Here is a 9,380-nt window from a genome sequence, read left to right on the forward strand (position 1 = left end):
CTTTTAGTCTGTTTAGTGCAGAACATCTTAAAGACTTGAAACACGTTAATCTAATCTAAGGTGAAGCTCTGGATGGGGACCTAGTAGGGAAAATAATTGTTGAGTTAGATTTGGCTTCCGTGTTGTCACTGCCACCGTAAGCGATAACTTCAGTAATGATGTTACCATTGCAACAGAAGTTGCACCATTGGTGTGAGAGAAGGAGATGCCGAAGGAGAAATTGGGATAATGAAAAAAGAAAAAATATTAGAACACTTCATTTAATAACTATTAAATCTAACAGTACTACATTTTTTAACCAATAAACCCTAATCTAATAATAGATTCCTAGCAGGTGTTGATGTAGCAATTCGTTATTTTCAACACAATATTTAATGTTACAAAATCACGAGTGAAATTATTAAGAAACCTGTATGACACAAATTCTGTACATGTGGAGACTATGCCCCATTTTTTTCTACTCTTTGCTTCAAATTTGATGGCCAATGTATACCGAATTTAGGAAGTATTATTACATGACGAAAAAGTCAATTTTAAAACAGAAAGAAACATCAATAGAGAATCATATTTTTTTTAATTAAGAGTAAAACTATATTAATAAAAAATAATTAAAATCAAGCATAGTCTACCAACAGGGTGTGCATGGATGAGTGGAGATTTTAGTTTTGATCTAGTCTTGTAAAATAAGAGAACATATGTGTTATATCATTTGTCAAAATCTAGTCTCATAAAATAAGAGAACATATGTGATATATCATTTGTAAAAATGAAACATTTTGCGTCTTACATTATTTGTTTAAAAACTATCTTTTTACATATAAAACATAACTATGTTTGTATTTTTATTGTTAATCAACACTTAATCAAAATCAACAAGTCTATTGGATTGTATTCTAACACTTTTCTAGTTATAATTGTATTTTTATTAATATTTCACTTAATGACACTTAAATAGGTGAGTTGTAAAATATGATTATTTTATTTTTTATCTCTATTTGTTACAATTAGAGTTTTAAGAAAAATAAAAACAAGGACTTTCATTCATGAAAGATCACATGTTAGGACATAAGAAGAAATTATCTAGTTCTTATAAATGATTTCTCCCTTTTTATTTATCATATATTTTTGTATGTTTATTATGTGATCTCAAATTAATAATAGTTAATTTTGTATTTATTGTAATATTAAAAGTGTTAATAAGAATAAGGAGTAATCATTGATTCAACAAAGATGAAGCATGAAAAAAGAAATTGACATACTTATAGTATGAGGAACAAATAAATGCATTGAACACACCACAATTATATATATGAAAATATGGGATTATAGAGTTATGAATGACTTACATAATTAAGTAGCACTACCTATACTAACAAAATTCATTCACCACCTATACTAACAACATTCATTTACTCCTCAATAAGAACTTCATATTAATTGTGCTTAGTTTAGAGTTTTTTTTGTGTGTATAATCTCACCTATGTTAGAATCAATTAATTAACATGTAAACTTTGTATAATTATTTGAAAGAGTTTTTATCTTGAGTAAAAGGCTCAAGTGACAAACCTCCTTTCTTAGTCTATCTCTATTGTAACATGCATTGGTTGACTTATTTCTATATGATGATGTGTCTCTTTTAAAGTTAATGTTGTGCTCCATTCTTGGAGCCTTTTTTATAATCCAAAGGTAATTACCTAATTCTAGTATTAATTATTCATTTTAATCTTTCTAATCTTTGTTAGTTTCTTTTATCCTTTATTGGAACTTGCATAAATATCTTTATCTTTTCTAATCAATCTTTCAAATCTCTCTTAGTTTCTCTTATCCTTTCTTGGAACCTTGCATACATGTTTTTATTTTTTCTAATCGAGAACTACACTATTCTCAACCCACAAACCATTAAACCAGTTCATGAATTGTATTCAAAATACCAAACCAAGCCAAAAACACTAAGAATCAAGACAAGAACCTTCTAAATCTCACAATTTTTTTGTATTTTGAAGCACTAAACCATTTCCATAATTCAAACCAAGTGTTTCATTGGCTTCCTTTATCCATCCACCACATACCCACCAAAGTGCAATAAGAATTCATCAGGAACCAACCAAGTTCATTACCAAAATTCATCATAAGATTATACAACTTTAACCATCCTTCATTCTTCAAGAATCAATCCAAGAACCCAATTAACCTCCACTCGACGGAACCAAATATTGTTCCCTACCTTCAAGAACCTTAGTTGTTTTTTCCCAAATCGAGAAATCACAAAGACTCACCCAAAGTGCAAGGTTCTTCTTCTTGTTATAATATTGTAGCTTGAAGCTTGAGGGGAAGATTAAAGAATGACTAGAAACACACTATTGTAGTTCCTTTGTCGTGCCATTCAAGCTTGTCAAGAGAAGGATTAAAGAATTTCTTACCACTATAAAATAAGTTAGGTGATTTAGCTTTTTGTTAATTTCTTTTTTTACTTCTATTTGGGTTTCTTAGTCATTTAAATTTACTAAAAATGTATTCTTGGTTATCAAAATAAATAAATAAATAAATAAATATATATATATATATATATTCACTATATTGCTTATAACAATTTTGGACGTGACCGAGTTCAAGTGTCTTTTCTACTTAAAAAAATCATTAAGTATTAAATCTAGAAAAGTTTATGTGGAAATATATGAGAATAAAAATATTAAGTATTAAATCTATGTGGAAATATATGAGAATAAAAATATTGGTTATATTTTCTTCCTATTGTGCATTATGAAAACTAGGTGATAACATAAAGAACGAATATTGAGGATAAATCCTATTTATGTTCTTCTAAATTTTACCACTTATTCATTTTAATGAGATTAACTAAGAGTTGTCTTGTGAAAAAAAAAGAGTTATCACGTAGTTTTTTTTATAAATTTGGTTCAAAATTACTGCTAGAACATAAAATAATAAATTTCAAACCTCAAATAACTGTATTATCATGACTTTCAAACATGAACATTATTGATTTCAATATTATCTTATATTTATGCACGTAATAAATTTCATGTATTTTTTAAGAGAATTTCTTTATTAAATTTAATCATTATCATTATGATATACTTTATAAGTATTATTTGAATAGTTGTATCGATTTCAATATTATCCTCTATTTATGCATTATAATAAATGTTATGTAATTATTATTATACTTTCTTTATTAAATTTAACTATTATTATTGTTGTTATCATCATCATTCATCTATATATAATTTATTTTCTTATTCTTTCCTTTTCACATAAGTATAAATATATTTATTATAAAGTCAAATGCTTTTTTTTTATTTTCACATGCTTTCTTGTAAAATATTTATCATAGAAATTAAACTTCTTAAAAGAAAAGTAAAAAATCCTTCTTACAATCAATTATTAAAATTCTATAAATACTAAAAGAAAAATACAAGTTTTCTTCTTAAAGCAACCAAAACATATAATACATACATTAATCAACAACCAAAATAAAATAAAATAGACATAAGAAAAACAATTTTTAACCTTCACAATCACACTAAATCAAGTTTCCAATATTCAATAATAATTCTTTGATTTAAATGGTAAGTTCTATAAAAAAAAACATTATTTGTAATTTTTTTTTTTAAAATAAACATTTTGCATATGGTTACATGATTCAATCAATCACATTTCTATTTCTTGTTTTAAAAAACTCTAATTGAAAATAAATGTGTTTTCACTACCATTGATTGATCATAGAATCGGAAGCTAACCAGTTTTTCTTTCTTCACGGAGTGAAGGTTCTTTCACTGCCACTGAATTATTGTTTCCATTTGTGGCTTTTAATTTCCAAAGTCTTCACTGAGTAAACTTTGCCCATCTGATAAATACCTTTAATGCCAACCAAAATTTCAGCTTTTGGAGCTTCAAAGGCAGTAATTGCGGATGAAGGTTCTCAGAACTTTCTTTGGGGATTCCAAGTGCATCTTATTGTTATTTAGAAAAAATGAAGCTTATAGACCAATAAGTAGCATGTTTTATTTTAATCTAGAAACATGTTCACAGTAGTTTAGTTGCAATAGTTGTTAGTTTTTCATTATAGTTATTTTCTTCATTTTGCTTTGGCATTTTTTGGAAATTTTAGTTGCAAGTCGTTCTCGTGATTTAGTGAGACATTTTCTTTGGCGATGCTAATCCTTTTTAAGAAGAAATAGCAAGTATATGACAGTGAAAAGTTCTTCAAAAATTGCTACTTCTTCGAACCTCTTTCACTTGCATTCAACCATATTAGTTACTACATAGATATGCCTGTAGTTTCATATAATTATATCTATTGTGCATATATATTTCAAGCCATCCCAATAAAATTTGCATTTCAAGATACTATTCCATTTTTATGTTTGTTTAACAAAGTTTAAAGGCAGCCATATGCAACAAGATTTAGTGAATCTTTTGGGAGCCATCTAAGAGCCATGAACGAGCAACAGGGATGTACTTTGCATTGCCCTATGCATTTGGCCAGGTACAAAAGCAAAGAAAGAGTGTCATAAAGACACCCTTTTGAATTTTAGGCCAAAGATTCTGCACTTGAATTTGAACAATTCATCTAAGATGGAACTAAACATGGGTTGTCCATCGAGACTTGCAAGAAACTTGAAAGATGTGGCAACACCGAACATGCAGATATAATTAGAGGTCCAACTTTTACTCCTACTAGAAGTCCTGAACAAGGGTCACCACCACTGACTGCAACTGATATTAGAACATCATCAGTATCAAGCTCAGATGCTGCTACTTCCCCATTTTTCCACTCTGACAGCTATGAGAGACAAAGGAGAGGTTCTTCCTTCGTTCACGAGGGACTGACCAACCTAGAGGATATTGAGTCTAACTCCGAGAGTGAAAAGCTAAGTATTTCATCCAAGAGTTCATATTTTCAGCCATGGATTGCAAATGTGATTTGCATGGATGGGTGTTTTCTCAAAGCATGAAGACAACATGCAAAGATCTAGACAAGACTTTGGCTATTGCTTATGATGCTTACTTCAGAAATTCTCAAAGTTGGATGAAGATCCTATACTCAGAATGCGTAATTGTAAAATTGATGTGACGCAAAAGTGTTAGAGAAGAGAAGCATTTGCACTAGCTAAAAGTTCACCTCTTGGCCCTCTCCATTGTGCTCTATTTTTCAGCACAAGGCACTTGTGTTTGGAAATCGACCAAGGTGGTTTACATTTGCTGAATTGCAACTTGCCACACAAGTGGTTTTTTACAGGCAAACTTCTTGGCTCATGCTGGTTTTGGTTCTATACACCCGGAGTCCTGCCTGATGGACAAGTCATTGTTGTGAAAGAGTATAAATTAGTCAACTCTCAAGGAGATAAAGAGTTTTGTTGCTAAGAAGTAGAGGTCTTGATGTTAAGTTTTATGTGGAAATCTTCATCACCAAATCAAATAACAAGATCAAATTTATTTTTCAAAATGTTAAGTTATCATTTTATGTAATTCACATTCATGTATTACACATGTCCTACTTTTAAATGCAATGAATGAATGTTTATTTTTTATAAGTTTGTGTAGTGTTTATTATTTTTTATTATGAAAACATGCTTAATTAAATGTTATTACACTACTATAAAAATCTTTAAACATAAGTTTTTAAAGTTCTTAGGTGACAATTTCAAAGATTTGTAGTCTATGCGAACGTTGTCTGAAATTTTGAAATTATAGATGATGATAACGATCAAATTATTGTAGTTTATTACATAATTATAGGCAAAAATTAATAACAAAACCGTCATTATAAGGTGAATAAAAATCATAGAAGGTTCATTCATCGCCCTTTTTTGAGTCTTTTATGATTTATTGCATGAGCCATCATATGCTATTGTTATAGCCAAAATCGTAATTTATGATCCATTATACTAGAAGAGATCCATCGACTACAATTTTGACTATAATCGTATTTTATGATGGATTTTTTTTAGATCAATTTGTTTAATGTGTTTCTTACTCTTAGTTAACCTTTTCATTTTAAAAGCTCAATCGATATACAATGATAATTCAGAGAGCCAAATTCACATTTATTCAAGCATTCATATATATCAAATTGATTTACGAACTAAATTAAAATACCATTCAAATTAATCCAATATTACTAATAAATTAAGCTCTTAATTAACTGCCTAATTCAATTTCTAACACAAAGGAATGTGGATCATAATCATGATAAATCATATTTGGAAGATCCAAATACAATTTGATAATTATTCTATACATTAGAAGCATATAATATAAAATAATACTTAAAAATATATAAATTAAACATATATTATTCACCATCTATCTTAGAGTGTTATAGAACCTAATGAAATATGTAGTCTAAACATTTCTCACATAGTCCATTGATTTAGAATTTAGTGGTTGAGCATCTATAAAATACTTAAACACATAATAAGTTAAAATCAATGATTAAACTACACATAGTTTATTATAAACAATATTTAATTTAAATTTAGAATTTGAAAAGTCTAAACAAAAAATTTGAAAGGTTATTTTTTAACTATATGTAAATTGTTATATAATACTAATACATAATTTGACCAGCGCAAATAATTGAACCCGATTAAGGCTTAATTCATAATGTATTTGGACAAAAATACAAAATTATAGAGATTAAAATTTACAATGGAGATACAAAATCTTTAACATGATAATTGACTTTGTTATAGTATAAATTAAGCTTTATCTTATAGTTATTTCTTAGCTTTTCAAGGCTACAAGGATCTTTTCAATTCGTCCTCTATAGTAAAAGTTATGTCATCTATAATATAACAATGTGAGAAAAAAAATAAAAAATAATGAAAGATTTATAATTAAATGTGTTGGAGATCTCACATCGACTAGAGATTAGAGTCTTTCATTGTATATAAGTGGGTGCAAACCTCACCCCATTGAGCCGGTTTTATGGGGTTGAGTTAGGCTTAAAGTCCACTTTGAAACATGGTATCAGAGCCATTTTCGAACCTATCCTAGCGAGTATTTGTTGGGCTTATCAGGCCACCCGCTATCAGGCCGCTATCGGACCACCCATAATATATAGTCTCACGCACGAGCTTCTATCTATCAGATATAAGTGGGTGCAAACCTCACCCCATTGAGCCGGTTTTATGGGGTTGAGTTAGGCTTAAAGTCCACTTCGTAACAAAATCTATAAAGCTTTTTAGTTTTTAATTATGATCAAAACCTCTAATTACGTCAAAACTATAATCAACAAGAGTTAAAATGATAACAAAAATATGCTAAAAATGTGATTCAATTAGCTAACGAACCATTTTGGCCTACTGAAAAAACAAAAATAATTGTACACCATAAAAAATCCTTTTTAAAGAAAAAAAGATTAAATTAAAACTCCACACAAGTCATTCATTCAAAATCCAAATAAATAAACCATTCAAGTAACTATAGCAACTCTAAAATATATTTTCTAAATGTCCAACAAAAAAGTGCATGACAACACAAAAAATGCCTCTATATGTAAGTTTAAATAAATTTAAAATTAGATATTATATTAAAACTAAACTTTTCTCAATATAATATTTTTAAATTGAACTAATATTATAATTACGCTACATATATGAAATACTTAAAGAAATACATCTTATACAAAACTCCAAATCTGTAATGTAAAAAGTAAAATATGAACAATAAAATTCAGCTAAACACATATCATTAAAAGAAAATGGAGAATGATGAAGAAACAAGTGACAAGAGAGTGCAACAATGCGTGCACAATGGCAACAAAGATTCAATAAAGACACAAACATCGTCTTCAATGTGTTTCCCAATGATAATGAATTAGACAATTAAGGCTATGTTTGTGTCATTTGATGATGAATAATTCTTTTTTCTTGAATTGGTTTCAACCAACTAATGCCTTTTCATTCAATTGTATAAAAATTTAGGTGATAATAGTTTGACACTCACCAAATAAAAAACGTACATTTGACATTCTAAAATAATAATATTTTAATAATATTTGTCATTTTGAAATAATAATATTTTAATAATATTTGTTTTATTTTTATTTAAAATTCGAATATATATTATTATATTATTAAAGTGGGTTGTTAAGTATTTTTTTAAAGACTGTCAAAGAAATATTTTTCAAAAAATTATTATTAAAATCATAACAAAACATTAAATGAGTTAGCCTAGAAAGTTTGCAAGTTATGTTCACTTGTTTAAGTATATAATCCAAGGCAAAAAAATCAAATCAATTTAGACTTTGAAATCTTACGTTTATAATTAGACCTAAAATTCAAGTTTTTCCGGCTAACCATTAGATCAAACCCATTTCAATAACTCTAATAACATGATATAATTCAATATTTGATATGTTGCCATCAATTCATAACAAAAACCATTTTTACTTTGGATATAAAATTAATTTTAACTAAACTAATAATAATTTTTAAAAAATCCATAACAAATTTATCACTATTTTTTTTAAATAAAAGCAAGTTTTTTAAACTAAAATGCAATTTTTTTAACATGCAAATATGATTGAAGTGAGTTTTATCTTTTTCAATAAGGTCTACTCTATACACACATTAAACCTTCTCATAATGTATTTTAAAAACTCAATTTACAAAGTATAGTTAAAATTATATTTATCACAATGGTTCATTAATCATGTTATAAGTTTGAATATGAAATCACAATCAAAGGTGTTAAACTAGACATCCCGAAAGAGAGATGCCAAAAGACCGAAAGAAATGAATAATGAGGAAAAACATTAGTGAAAATATTACGTGGAAAATTATACATGTGTCAATATCAATAAGAGACACCATGAAAGATAAATAAAATTAACTAAGTAGTTAAAATTAATTAATAAAGAATAATCAGAAAGATTAATGTGACGTGACAGACCCAATAGATCCATTAACAAGTAGTATAAATAGATAAAATATTTAGTTTTTTTGTTGAGTAATTAATACAAACATTGACTTAAACATCGAAAAATTCCTTTAGTTACCACATCTCATACCAAAGAAGAAGTTGACATAGAGGAACAAGAAAAGAAAAGCAGGGCAGATTCTAAGAACACTCTATTCCACAAAGTTTGTACAAATTCAAAAATTCAAGTGTAATTTTTATTTAAAATTGGACCAACCATGAGTATAGAAAAAAAATATTTAAATCTTAAATTTTGCACATATGCTGTATCTCTTTGTTGAAAGGATGATGAGAAGCAAGAAGGAAGCATCCTTTCTTGGCTTCTTAAATGAGAGGTAGTACGTGATCCAAATAGACCTAGCAAAATAGGGTTGGTTAAGCAAAATAAATAATCAACCACCCTCCATGTTTGAATTTTCAAACCTTCAAGGAAC

Source organism: Phaseolus vulgaris, chromosome 3 (genome assembly GCF_000499845.2).
Source record: "Phaseolus vulgaris cultivar G19833 chromosome 3, P. vulgaris v2.0, whole genome shotgun sequence".
In the NCBI taxonomy this organism is placed as follows: Eukaryota; Viridiplantae; Streptophyta; class Magnoliopsida; order Fabales; family Fabaceae; genus Phaseolus; species Phaseolus vulgaris.